We start from the raw sequence: 12587 nt of genomic DNA on the forward strand, positions 1-12587 counted from the left end.
CTTCACCAAACCAGGCCCTGTGCTCCTTGCTGTGGCCATGTACAACACACCAGGCCCTGTGCTGGTTCCTGAGGCCATCTTCAACAATCCAGGGCCTGTGCTGTTGGATAAATGCCAAACTGAGCCTTTGGGTTAGGGTATTATGCAAACATGCAGGTATGGTTATAGCATTGTCTTCGTAACTTCAGGTACTTGCCACCTAATCACTTGAATCCATAAATTGAGACATTGTGCTGGGTCCAGCAGCTTACGGCCATACCACCCTGAGCACGCCCGACCTCGTCTGATCTCGGAAGCTAAGCAGGGCTGGGCTTGGTTAGTACTTGGATGGGAGACTACCTGGGAATACCTGGTGCTGTAAGCCTTTGATTTTCATGTCATTGAACCGCTTTTGATCCAGAGAAGGGGTGTATTAAAAGACCAAAAGCAGCTGCCCATTAATGAGGGCACATTAACGACACTGCTTTTGGCTCTTTTCCAATGTCTTGTGCTGCTAGCTGATGCAACCTACACCACACAAGGGCCTGAGTGACCGGCTGGGGCCACTTACACCACATCAGGGCCTGTGGCTCTGGCTGAGGCCACTTTCACCACACCAGGGCCTGTGGCTGCTGGCTGAGGCCACCTACACCACACCAGGGCATTAGTTGCTATTGAGGCCAATTACACCACACCAGGGTCTGTGGCTCTTGCTCAGGCCACTTACACCACACCAGGGCCTGTGGCTCTTGCTCAGGCCACTTACACCACACCAGGGCCTGTGGCTGCTGGCTTAGGCCACCTACACCACACCAGGGCATTAGTTGCTATTGAGGCCAATTACACCACACCAGGGTCTGTGGCTCTTGCTCAGGCCACTTACACCACACCAGGGCCTGTGGCTCTTGCTCAGGCCACTTACACCACACCAGGGCCTGTGGCACTGGCTGAGGCCACTTACACCACACCAGGGCCTGTGGCTGCTGGCTGAGGCCACTTACACCACACCAGGGCCTGTGGCTGCTGGCTGAGGCCACTTACACCACACCAGGGCCTGTGGCTGGTGGCTGAGGCCACCTACACCACACCAGGGCCTGTGGCTGCTGGCTGAGGCGACTTACACCACACCAGGGCCCTTTTGCTGCTGGCTGAGGCCACTTACACCACACCAGTGCCTGTGGCTTCTGTCTGAGGCGACTTACACCACACCAGGGCCTGTGGCTGCTGGCTGAGGCCAATTACACCACACCAGGGTCTGTGGCTCTTGCTCAGACCACTTACACCACACCAGGGCCTGTGGCACTGGCTGAGGCCACTTACACCACACCAGGGCCTGTGGCTGCTGGCTGAGGCCACTTACACCACACCAGGGCCTGTGGCTGCTGGCTGAGGCCACCTACACCACACCAGGGCCTGTGGCTGCTGGCTGAGGCGACTTACACCACACCAGGGCCCTTTTGCTGCTGGCTGAGGCCACCTACACCACACCAGGGCCTGTGGCTTCTGGCTGAGGCGACTTACACCACACCAGGGCCTGTGGCTGCTGGCTGAGGCCACTTACACCACACCAAGGCCTGTGGCTCTTGCTCAGGCCACTCACATCACACCAGGGCCTGTGCTGCTAGCTGAGGCCACTTACACCAAACCAGGGCCTGTGGCTGCTTGCTGAGGCCATCTTCACCAAACCAGGCCCTGTGCTGCTTGCTGTGGCCATGTAAAACACACCAGGTCCTGTGCTGGTTCTTGAGGCCATCTTCAACAATCCAGGGCCTGTGCTGTTGGATAAATGCCAAACTGAGCCTTTTGGTTAGGGTATTATGCAAACATGCAGGTATGGTTATAGGATTGTCTTCGTAACTTCAGGTACTTGCCACCTAATCACTTGAATCCATAAATTGAGACATTGTGCTGGGGCCAGCAGCTTACGGCCATACCACCCTGAGCACGCCCGACCTCGTCTGATCTCGGAAGCTAAGCAGGGCTGGGCTTGGTTAGTACTTGGATGGGAGACTGCCTTGGAATACTTGGTGCTGTAAGCCTTTGATTTTCATGTCATTGAACCGCTTTTGATCCAGAGAAGGGGTGTATTAAAAGACCAAAAGCAGCTGCCCATTAATGAGGGCACATTAACGACATTGCTTTTGGCTGTTTTCCAATGTCTTGTGCTGCTAGCTGATGCCACCTACACCACACCAGGGCCTGAGTGACCGGCTGGGGCCACTTACACCACATCAGGGCCTGTGGCTCTGGCTGAGGCCACTTACACCACACCAGGGCCTGTGGCTGCTGGCTGAGGCCACTTACACCACACCAGGGCCTGTGGCTGCTGGCTGAGGCCACTTACACCACACCAGGGCCTTAGTTGCTATTGAGGCCAATTACACCACACCATGGTCTGTGGCTCTTGCTCAGGCCACTTACACCACACCAGGGCCTGTGGCACTGGCTGAGGCCACTTACACCACACCAGGGCCTGTGGCTGCTGGCTGAGGCCACTTACACCACACAAGGGCTTGTGGCTGCTGGCTGAGGCCACCTACACCACACCAGGGCCTGTGGCTGCTGGCTGAGGCCACCTACACCACACCAGGGCCTGTGGCTGCTGGCTGAGGCCACTTACACCACACCAGGGCCTTAGTTGCTATTGAGGCCAATTACACCACACCATGGTCTGTGGCTCTTGCTCAGGCCACTTACACCACACCAGGGCCTGTGGCACTGGCTGAGGCCACTTACACCACACCAGGGCCTGTGGCTGCTGGCTGAGGCCACCTACACCACACCAGGGCCTGTGGCTGCTGGCTGAGGCGACTTACACCACACCAGGGCCCTTTTGCTGCTGGCTGAGGCCACTTACACCACACCAGTGCCTGTGGCTTCTGGCTGAGGCGACTTACACCACACCAGGGCCTGTGGCTGCTGGCTGAGGCCACTTACACCACACCAGGGCCTGTGGCTCTTGCTCAGGCCACTCACATCACACCAGGCCCTGCGCTTCTGGCCGAGGCCATCTTCACCAAACCAGGCCCTGTGGTTCTTGCTCAGGCCACTTACACCACACCAGGGCCTGTGGCTCTGGCTTAGGCCAATTACACCACACCAGGGTCTGTGGCTCTTGCTGAGGCCACTTACACCACACCAGGGCCTGTGGCTGCTGGCTGAGGCCACTTACACCACACCAGGAACTGTGGCTGCTGGCTGAGACCACCTACACCACACCAGGGCCTGTGGCTGCTTGCTGAGGCGACTTACACCACACCACGGCCTGTTGCTGCTGGCTGAGGCCACTTACACCACACCAGTGCCTGTGGCTTCTGGCTGAGGCGACTTACACCACACCAGGGCCTGTTGCTGCTGGCTGAGGCCACTTACACCACACCAGGGCCTGTGGCTGCTGGCTCAGGCCACTCATATCAAACCAGGTCCTGTGCTTCTGGCCGAGGCCATCTTCACCAAACCAGGCCCTGTGCTGCTAGCTGAGGCGACTTACACCACATCAGGGCCTGTGGCTCTGGCTGAGGCCACTTACACCACACCAGGGCCTGTGGCTGCTGGCTGAGGCCAGTTACACCACACCAGGGCCTGTGGCTGCTGGCTGAGGCCACATACACCACACCAGGGCCTTAGTTGCTATTGAGGCCTATTACACCACACCAGGGTCTGTGGCTCTTGCTCAGGCCACTCACATCACACCAGGCCCTGCGCTTCTGGCCACTTACACCACACCAGGGCCTGTGGCTGCTGGCTGAGGCCACTTACACCATACCAGGGCCTGTGGCTGTTGGCTGAGGCCACTTACACCACACCAGGGCCTTAGTTGCTATTGAGGCCACTTACACCACACCAGGGCCTGTGGCTCTGGCTGAGGCCACTTACACCACACCAGGGCCTTATTTGCTATTCAGGCCAGTTACACCACACCAGGGCCTGTGGCTCTGGCTCAGGCCACTTACACCACACCAGGGCCTGTGGCTGCTGGCTGATTCCACTTACACCACACCAGGGCCTGTGGCTCTTGCTCAGGCCACTCATATCACACCAGGCCCTGTGCTTCTGGCTGAGGCCATCTTCACCAAACCAGGCCCTGTGCTGCTTGCTGTGGCCATCTTCAACAATCCAGGGCCTGTGCTGTTGGATAAATGCCAAACTGAGCCTTTGGGTTAGGGTATTATGCAAACATGCAGGTATGGTTATAGGATTGTCTTCGTAACTTCAGGTACTTGCCACCTAATCACTTGAATCCATAAATTGAGACATTGTGCTGGGGCCAGCAGCTTACGGCCATACCACCCTAAGCACGCCCGACCTCGTCTGATCTCGGAAGCTAAGCAGGGCTGGGCTTGGTTAGTACTTGGATGGGAGACTGCCTGGGAATACCTGGTGCTGTAAGGCTTTCATTTTCATGTCATTGAACCGCTTTTGATCCAGAGAAGGGGTGTATTAAAAGACCAAAAGCAGCTCCCCATTAATGAGGGCACATTAACGACATTGCTTTTGGCTCTTTTCCAATGTCTTGTGCTGCTAGCTGATGCCACCTACACCACACCAGGGCCTGAGTGACCGGCTGGGGCCACTTACACCACATCAGGGCCTGTTGCTCTGGCTGAGGCCAGTTACACCACAACAGGGCCTGTGGCTGCTGGCTGAGGCCACATACACCACACCAGGGCCTTAGTTGCTATTGAGGCCATTTACACCACACCAGGGTCTGTGGCTCTTGCTCAGGCCACTTACACCACACCAGGGCCTGTGGCACTGGCTCAGGCCGCTTAGACCACACCAGGGCCTTAGTTGCTATTGAGGCCACTTACACCACACCAGAGCCTGTGGCTGCTGGCTGAAGCCACTTAAACCACACAAGGGCCTTAGTTGCTAATGAGGCCAATTACACCACACCATGGTCTGTGGCTGCTGGCTGAGGCCACTTACACCACACAAGGGCTTGTGGCTGCTGGCTGAGGCCACTTACACCACACCAGGGCCTGTGGCTGCTGGCTGAGGCCACCTACACCACACCAGGGCCTGTGGCTCTTGCTCAGGCCACTTACACCACACCAGGGCCTGTGGCTCTTGCTCGGGCCACTTACACCACACCAGGGCCTGTGGCTCTTGCTCAGGCCACTCATATCACACCAGGCCCTGTGCTTCTGGCTGAGGCCACTTAGACCACACCAGGGCCTGTGGCTGCTGGCTGAGGCCACTTACACCACACCAGGGCCTGTGGCTGCTGGCTGAGGCCATCTACACCACACCAGGGCCTGTGGCTGCTGGCTGAGGCGACTTACACCACACCAGGGCCCTTTTGCTGCTGGCTGAGGCCACTTACACCACACCAGTGCCTGTGGCTTCTGGCTGAGGCGACTTACACCACACCAGGGCCTGTGGCTGCTGGCTGAGGCCACTTACACCACACCAGGGCCTGTGGCTCTTGCTCAGGCCACTCACATCACACCAGGCCCTGCGCTTCTGGCCGAGGCCATCTTCACCAAACCAGGCCCTGTGGCTCTTGCTCAGGCCACTTACACCACACCAGGGCCTGTGGCACTTGCTCAGGCCACTTACACCACACCAGGGCCCTTTTGCTGCTGGCTGAGGCCACTTACACCACACCAGGGCCTGTGGCTCTTACTCAGGCCACTTACACCACACCAGGGCCTTAGTTGCTATTGAGGCCAATTACACCACACCAGGCTCTGTGGCTCTTGCTCAGGCCACTCACATCACACCAGGCCCTGCGCTTCTGGCCGAGGCCATCTTCACCAAACCAGGCCCTGTGGCTCTTGCTCAGGCCACTTACACCACACCAGGGCCTGTGGCACTTGCTCAGGCCACTTACACCACACCAGGGCCTGTGGCTGCTGGCTGAGGCCACTTACACCACACCAGGGCCTGTGGCTCTTACTCAGGCCACTTACACCACACCAGGGCCTTAGTTGCTATTGAGGCCAATTACACCACACCAGGGCCTGTGGCTGCTGGCTGAGGTGACTTACACCACACCAGGGCCCTTTTGCTGCTGGCTGAGGCCACTTACACCACACCAGTGCCTGTGGCTTCTGGCTGAGGTGACTTACACCACACCAGGGCCTGTGGCTGCTGGCTGAGGCCACTTACACCACACCAGGGCCTGTGGCTCTTGCTCAGGCCACTCACATCACACCAGGCCCTGAGCTTCTGGCCGAGGCCATCTTCACCAAACCAGGCCCTGTGGCTCTTGCTCAGGCCACTTACACCACACCAGGGCCTTATTTGCTATTGAGGCCACTTACACCACACCAGGGCCTGTGGCTCTGGCTTTGGCCACTTACACCACACCAGGGCCTGTGGCACTTGCTCAGGCCACTTACACCACACCAGGGCCTGTGGCTGCTGGCTGAGGCCACTTACACCACACCAGGGCCTGTGGCTCTTACTCAGGCCACTTACACCACACCAGGGCCTGTGGCACTGGCTGAGGCCACTTAGACCACACCAGGGCCTGTGGCTGCTGGCTGAGGCCACTTACACCACACCAGGGCCTGTGGCTGCTGGCTGAGGCCACTTAAACCACACCAGGGCCTGTGGCTGCTGGCTGAGGCCACTTACACCAAACCAGGGCCTGTGGCTGCTTGCTGAGGCCATCTTCACCAAACCAGGCCCTGTGCTGCTTGCTGTGGCCATGTAAAACACACCAGGTCCTGTGCTGGTTCTTGAGGCCATCTTCAACAATCCAGGGCCTGTGCTGTGGGATAAATGCCAAACTGAGCCTTTGGGTTAGGGTATTATGCAAACATGCAGGTATGGTTATAGGATTGTCTTCGTAACTTCAGGTACTTGCCACCTAATCACTTGAATTCATAAATTGAGACATTGTGCTGGGGCCAGCAGCTTACGGCCATACCACCCTGAGCACGCCCGACCTCGTCTGATCTCGGAAGCTAAGCAGGGCTGGGCTTGGTTAGTACTTGGATGGGAGACTGCCTGGGAATACCTGGTGCTGTAAGCCTTTCATTTTCATGTCATTGAACCGCTTTTGATCCAGAGAAGGGGTGTATTAAAAGACCAAAAGCAGCTGCCCATTAATGAGGGCACATTAACGACACTGCTTTTGGCTCTTTTCCAATGTCTTGTGCTGCTAGCTGATGCCACTTACACCACACCAGGGCCTAAGTGACCGGCTGGGGCCACTTACACCACATCAGGGCCTGTGGCTGCTGGCTGAGGCCACTTACACCACACCAGGGCCTGTGGCTGCTGGCTGAGGCCACTTACACCACACCAGGGCCTGTGGCTGCTGGCTGAGGCCACCTACACCACACCAGGGCCTGTGGCTGCTGGCTGAGGCCACTTACACCACACCAGGGCCCTTTTGCTGCTGGCTGAGGCCACTTACACCACACCAGTGCCTGTGGCTGCTGGCTGAGGCCACCTACACCACACCAGGGCCTGTGGCTGCTGGCTGAGGCGACTTACACCACACCAGGGCCCTTTTGCTGCTGGCTGAGGCCACTTACACCACACCAGGGCCTGTGGCACTGGCTGAGGCGACTTACACCACACCAGAGCCTGTGGCTGCTGGCTGAGGCCACCTACACCACACCAGGGCCTTAGTTGCTATTGAGGCCACTTACACCACACCAGGGCCTGTGGCTCTGGCTGAGGCCACTTACACCACACCAGGGCCTGTGGCTGCTGGCTGAGGCCACTTACACCACACCAGGGCCCTCTTGCTGCTGGCTGAGGCCACTTACACCACACCAGTGCCTGTGGCTTCTGGCTGAGGCCACTTACACCACACCAGGGCCTGTGGCTGCTGGCTGAGGCCAATTACACCACACCAGGCTCTGTGGCTCTTGCTCAGGCCACTTACACCACACCAGGGCCTGTGGCACTGGCTGAGGCCACTTACACCACACCAGGGCCTGTGGCTGCTGGCTGAGGCCACTTACACCACACCAGGGCTTGTGGCTGCTGGCTGAGGCCAATTACACCACACCAGGGCCTGTGGCTGCTGGCTGAGGCCACCTACACCACACCAGGGCCTGTGGCTGCTGGCTGAGGCCACTTACACCACACCAGGGCCTGTGACTGCTGGCTGAGGCCACTTACACCACACCAGGGCCTTAGTTGCTATTGAGGCCACTTACACCACACCAGGGCCTGTGGCTCTGGCTGAGGCCACTTACACCACACCAGGGCCTGTGGCTGCTGGCTGAGGCCACCTACACCACACCAGGGCATTAGTTGCTATTGAGGCCAATTACACCACACCAGGGTCTGTGGCTCTTGCTCAGGCCACTTACACCACACCAGGGCCTGTGGCTCTTGCTCAGGCCACTTACACCACACCAGGGCCTGTGGCACTGGCTGAGGCCACTTACACCACACCAGGGCCTGTGGCTGCTGGCTGAGGCCACTTACACCACACCAGGGCCTGTGGCTGCTGGCTGAGGCCACTTATACCACACCAGGGCCCTTTTGCTGCTGGCTGAGGCCACCTACACCACACCAGGGCCGGTGGCTGCTGGCTGAGGCGACTTACACCACACCAGGGCCCTTTTGCAGCTGGCTGAGGCCACTTACACCACACCAGTACCTGTGGCTTCTGGCTGAGGCGACTTACACCACACCAGGGCCTGTGGCTTCTGGCTGAGGCCAATTACACCACACCAGGGTCTGTGGCTCTTGCTCAGGCCACTTACACTACACCAGGGCCTGTGGCACTGGCTGAGGCCACTTACACCACACCAGGGCCTGTGGCTGCTGGCTGAGGCCAATTACACCACACCAGGGTCTGTGGCTCTTGCTCAGGCTACTTACACTACACCAGGGCCTGTGGCACTGGCTGAGGCCACTTACACCACACCAGGGCCTGTGGCTGCTGGCTGAGGCCACTTACACCACACCAGGGCCTGTGGCTGCTGGCTGAGGCCACTTACACCACACCAGGGCCTGTGGCTGCTGGCTGAGGCCACCTACACCACACCAGGGCCTGTGGCTGCTGGCTGAGGCCACTTACACCACACCAAGGCCTGTGGCTCTTGCTCAGGCCACTCACATCACACCAGGCCCTGCGCTTCTGGCCGAGGCCATCTTCACCAAACCAGGCCCTGTGCTGCTTGCTGTAGCCATGTACAACACACCAGGCCCTGTGCTGGTTCCTGAGGCCATCTTCAACAATCCAGGGCCTGTGCTGTTGGATAAATGCCAAACTGAGCCTTTGGGTTAGGGTATTATGCAAACATGCAGGTATGGTTATAGGATTATCTTCGTAACTTCAGGTACTTGCCACCTAATCACTTGAATCCATAAATTGAGACATTGTGCTGGGCCCAGCAGCTTACGGCCATACCACCCTGAGCACACCCGACCTCGTCTGATCTCGGAAGCTAAGCAGGGCTGGGCTTGGTTAGTACTTGGATGGGAGACTGCCTGGGAATACCTGGTGCTGTCAGTCTTTCATTTTCATGTCATTGAACCGCTTTTGATCCAGAGAAGGGGTGTATTAAAAGACCAAAAGCAGCTGCCCATTAATGAGGGCACATTAACGACACTCCTTTTGGCTCTTTTCCAATGTCTTGTGCTGCTAGCTGATGCCACCTACACCACACCAGGACCTAAGTGACCGGCTGGGGCCACTTACACCACATCAGGGCCTGTGGCTCTGGCTGAGGCCACTTACACCACACCAGGGCCTGTGGCTGCTGGCTGAGGCCAGTTACACCACACCAGAGCCTGTGGCTGCTGGCTGAGGCCACTTACACCACACCAGGGCCTTAGTTGCTATTGAGGCCACTTACACCACACCAGGGCCTGTGGCTGCTGGCTGAGGCCAGTTACACCACACCAGGGCCTGTGGCTGCTGGCTGAGGCCACATACACCACACCAGGGCCTTAGTTGCTATTGAGGCCATTTACACCACACCAGGGTCTGTGGCTCTTGCTCAGGCCACTTACACCACACCAGGGCCTGTGGCACTGGCTGAGGCCACTTAGACCACACCAGGGCCTGTGGCTGCAGGCTGAGGCCACCTACACCACACCAGGGCCTGTGGCTGCTGGCTGAGGCGACTTACACCACACCAGGGCCTGTTGCTGCTGGCTGAGGCCACTTACACCACACCAGGGACTGTGGCTTCTGGCTGAGGTGACTTACACCACACCAGGGCCTGTGGCTGCTGGCTGAGGCCACTTACACCACACCAGGGCCTGTGGCTCTTGCTCAGGCCACTTACACCACACCAGGGCCTGTGGCTCTTGCTCAGGCCACTCATATCACACCAGGCCCTGCTCTTCTGGCCGAGGCCATCTTCACCAAACCAGGCCCTGTGCTGCTAGCTGTGGCCATGTACAACACACCAGGCCCTGTGCTGGTTCCTGAGGCCATCTTCAACAATCCAGGGCCTGTGCTGTTGGATAAATGCTAAACTGAGCCTTTGGGTTAGGGTATTATGCAAACATGCAGGTATGGTTATAGGATTGTCTTCGTAACTTCAGGTACTTGCCACCTAATCACTTGAATCCATAAATTGAGACATTGTGCTGGGGCCCGCAGCTTACGGCCATACCACCCTGAGCACGCCCGACCTCGTCTGATCTCGGAAGCTAAGCAGGGCTGGGCTTGGTTAGTACTTGGATGGGAGACTGCCTGGGAATACTTGGTGCTGTAAGCCTTTCATTTTCATGTCATTGAACCGCTTTTGATCCAGAAAAGGGGTGTATTAAAAGACCAAAAGCAGCTGCCCATTAATGAGGGCACATTAACGACATTGCTTTTGGCTCTTTTCCAATGTCTTGTGCTGCTAGCTGATGCCACCTACACCACACCAGGGCCTGAGTGACCGGCTGGGGCCACTTACACCACATCAGGGCCTGTGGCTGCTGGCTGAGGCCAGTTACACCACACCAGAGCCTGTGGCTGCTGACTGAGGCCACTTACACCACACCAGGGCCTTAGTTGCTATTGAGGCCACTTACACCACACCAGGGCCTGTGGCTGCTGGCTGAGGCCAGTTACACCACACCAGGGCCTGTGGCTGCTGGCTGAGGCCACATACACCACACCAGGGCCTTAGTTGCTATTGAGGCCATTTACACCACACCAGGGTCTGTGGCTCTTGCTCAGGCCACTTACACCACACCAGGGCCTGTGGCACTGGCTGAGGCCACTTAGACCACACCAGGGCCTGTGGCTGCAGGCTGAGGCCACCTACACCACACCAGGGCCTGTGGCTGCTGGCTGAGGCCACTTACACCACACCAGGGCCTGTGGCTGCTGGCTGAGGCCAGTTACACCACACCAGGGCCTGTGGCTGCTGGCTGAGGCCACATACACCACACCAGGGCCTTAGTTGCTATTGAGGCCATTTACACCACACCAGGGTCTGTGGCTCTTGCTCAGGCCACTTACACCACACCAGGGCCTGTGGCTGCTGGCTGAGGCGACTTACACCACACCAGGGCCTGTGGCTGCTGGCTGAGGCCAATTACACCACACCAGGGTCTGTGGCTCTTGCTCAGGCTACTTACACTACACCAGGGCCTGTGGCACTGGCTGAGGCCACTTACACCACACCAGGGCCTGTGGCTGCTGGCTGAGGCCACTTACACCACACCAGGGCCTGTGGCTGCTGGCTGAGGCCACTTACACCACACCAGGGCCTGTGGCTGCTGGCTGAGGCCACCTACACCACACCAGGGCCTGTGGCTGCTGGCTGAGGCCACTTACACCACACCAAGGCCTGTGGCTCTTGCTCAGGCCACTCACATCACACCAGGCCCTGCGCTTCTGGCCGAGGCCATCTTCACCAAACCAGGCCCTGTGCTGCTTGCTGTAGCCATGTACAACACACCAGGCCCTGTGCTGGTTCCTGAGGCCATCTTCAACAATCCAGGGCCTGTGCTGTTGGATAAATGCCAAACTGAGCCTTTGGGTTAGGGTATTATGCAAACATGCAGGTATGGTTATAGGATTATCTTCGTAACTTCAGGTACTTGCCACCTAATCACTTGAATCCATAAATTGAGACATTGTGCTGGGCCCAGCAGCTTACGGCCATACCACCCTGAGCACACCCGACCTCGTCTGATCTCGGAAGCTAAGCAGGGCTGGGCTTGGTTAGTACTTGGATGGGAGACTGCCTGGGAATACCTGGTGCTGTCAGTCTTTCATTTTCATGTCATTGAACCGCTTTTGATCCAGAGAAGGGGTGTATTAAAAGACCAAAAGCAGCTGCCCATTAATGAGGGCACATTAACGACACTCCTTTTGGCTCTTTTCCAATGTCTTGTGCTGCTAGCTGATGCCACCTACACCACACCAGGACCTAAGTGACCGGCTGGGGCCACTTACACCACATCAGGGCCTGTGGCTCTGGCTGAGGCCACTTACACCACACCAGGGCCTGTGGCTGCTGGCTGAGGCCAGTTACACCACACCAGAGCCTGTGGCTGCTGGCTGAGGCCACTTACACCACACCAGGGCCTTAGTTGCTATTGAGGCCACTTACACCACACCAGGGCCTGTGGCTGCTGGCTGAGGCCAGTTACACCACACCAGGGCCTGTGGCTGCTGGCTGAGGCCACATACACCACACCAGGGCCTTAGTTGCTATTGAGGCCATTTACAC

At 58.0% G+C, this 12587-nt stretch overlaps 5 non-coding genes and 2 pseudogenes across 5 annotated transcripts; all 7 read left to right on the forward strand.

Annotated features, from left to right (window-relative positions):
* The first annotated feature begins 245 nt into the window (after positions 1-245).
* Positions 246-364, forward strand: LOC147329016 (5S ribosomal RNA). Its single transcript, XR_015129351.1, has one exon. It is a non-coding gene; the product is annotated as a 5S ribosomal RNA (ribosomal RNA).
* A 1535-nt stretch (positions 365-1899) lies between these two features.
* LOC147329017 (5S ribosomal RNA) lies at positions 1900-2018 on the forward strand (annotated as a pseudogene).
* A 2234-nt stretch (positions 2019-4252) lies between these two features.
* LOC147329018 (5S ribosomal RNA) lies at positions 4253-4371 on the forward strand (annotated as a pseudogene).
* A 2474-nt stretch (positions 4372-6845) lies between these two features.
* On the forward strand, positions 6846-6964 carry LOC147329019 (5S ribosomal RNA). Its single transcript, XR_015129352.1, has one exon. It is a non-coding gene; the product is annotated as a 5S ribosomal RNA (ribosomal RNA).
* A 2332-nt stretch (positions 6965-9296) lies between these two features.
* On the forward strand, positions 9297-9415 carry LOC147329020 (5S ribosomal RNA). The gene has a single exon (XR_015129715.1). It is a non-coding gene; the product is annotated as a 5S ribosomal RNA (ribosomal RNA).
* Positions 9416-10512: 1097 nt separating this feature from the next.
* On the forward strand, positions 10513-10631 carry LOC147329021 (5S ribosomal RNA). The gene has a single exon (XR_015129655.1). It is a non-coding gene; the product is annotated as a 5S ribosomal RNA (ribosomal RNA).
* Positions 10632-12005: 1374 nt separating this feature from the next.
* On the forward strand, positions 12006-12124 carry LOC147329022 (5S ribosomal RNA). The gene has a single exon (XR_015129716.1). It is a non-coding gene; the product is annotated as a 5S ribosomal RNA (ribosomal RNA).
* The last annotated feature ends 463 nt before the right edge of the window (positions 12125-12587 follow it).

This window comes from Aulonocara sp. 'chitande type north' Nkhata Bay, linkage group LG5 (assembly GCF_057382095.1).
Source record: "Aulonocara sp. 'chitande type north' Nkhata Bay isolate Kocher_YH1m ecotype deep benthic linkage group LG5, A_spYH_male_GT1.1, whole genome shotgun sequence".
Taxonomy (NCBI): Eukaryota; Metazoa; Chordata; class Actinopteri; order Cichliformes; family Cichlidae; genus Aulonocara; species Aulonocara sp. 'chitande type north' Nkhata Bay.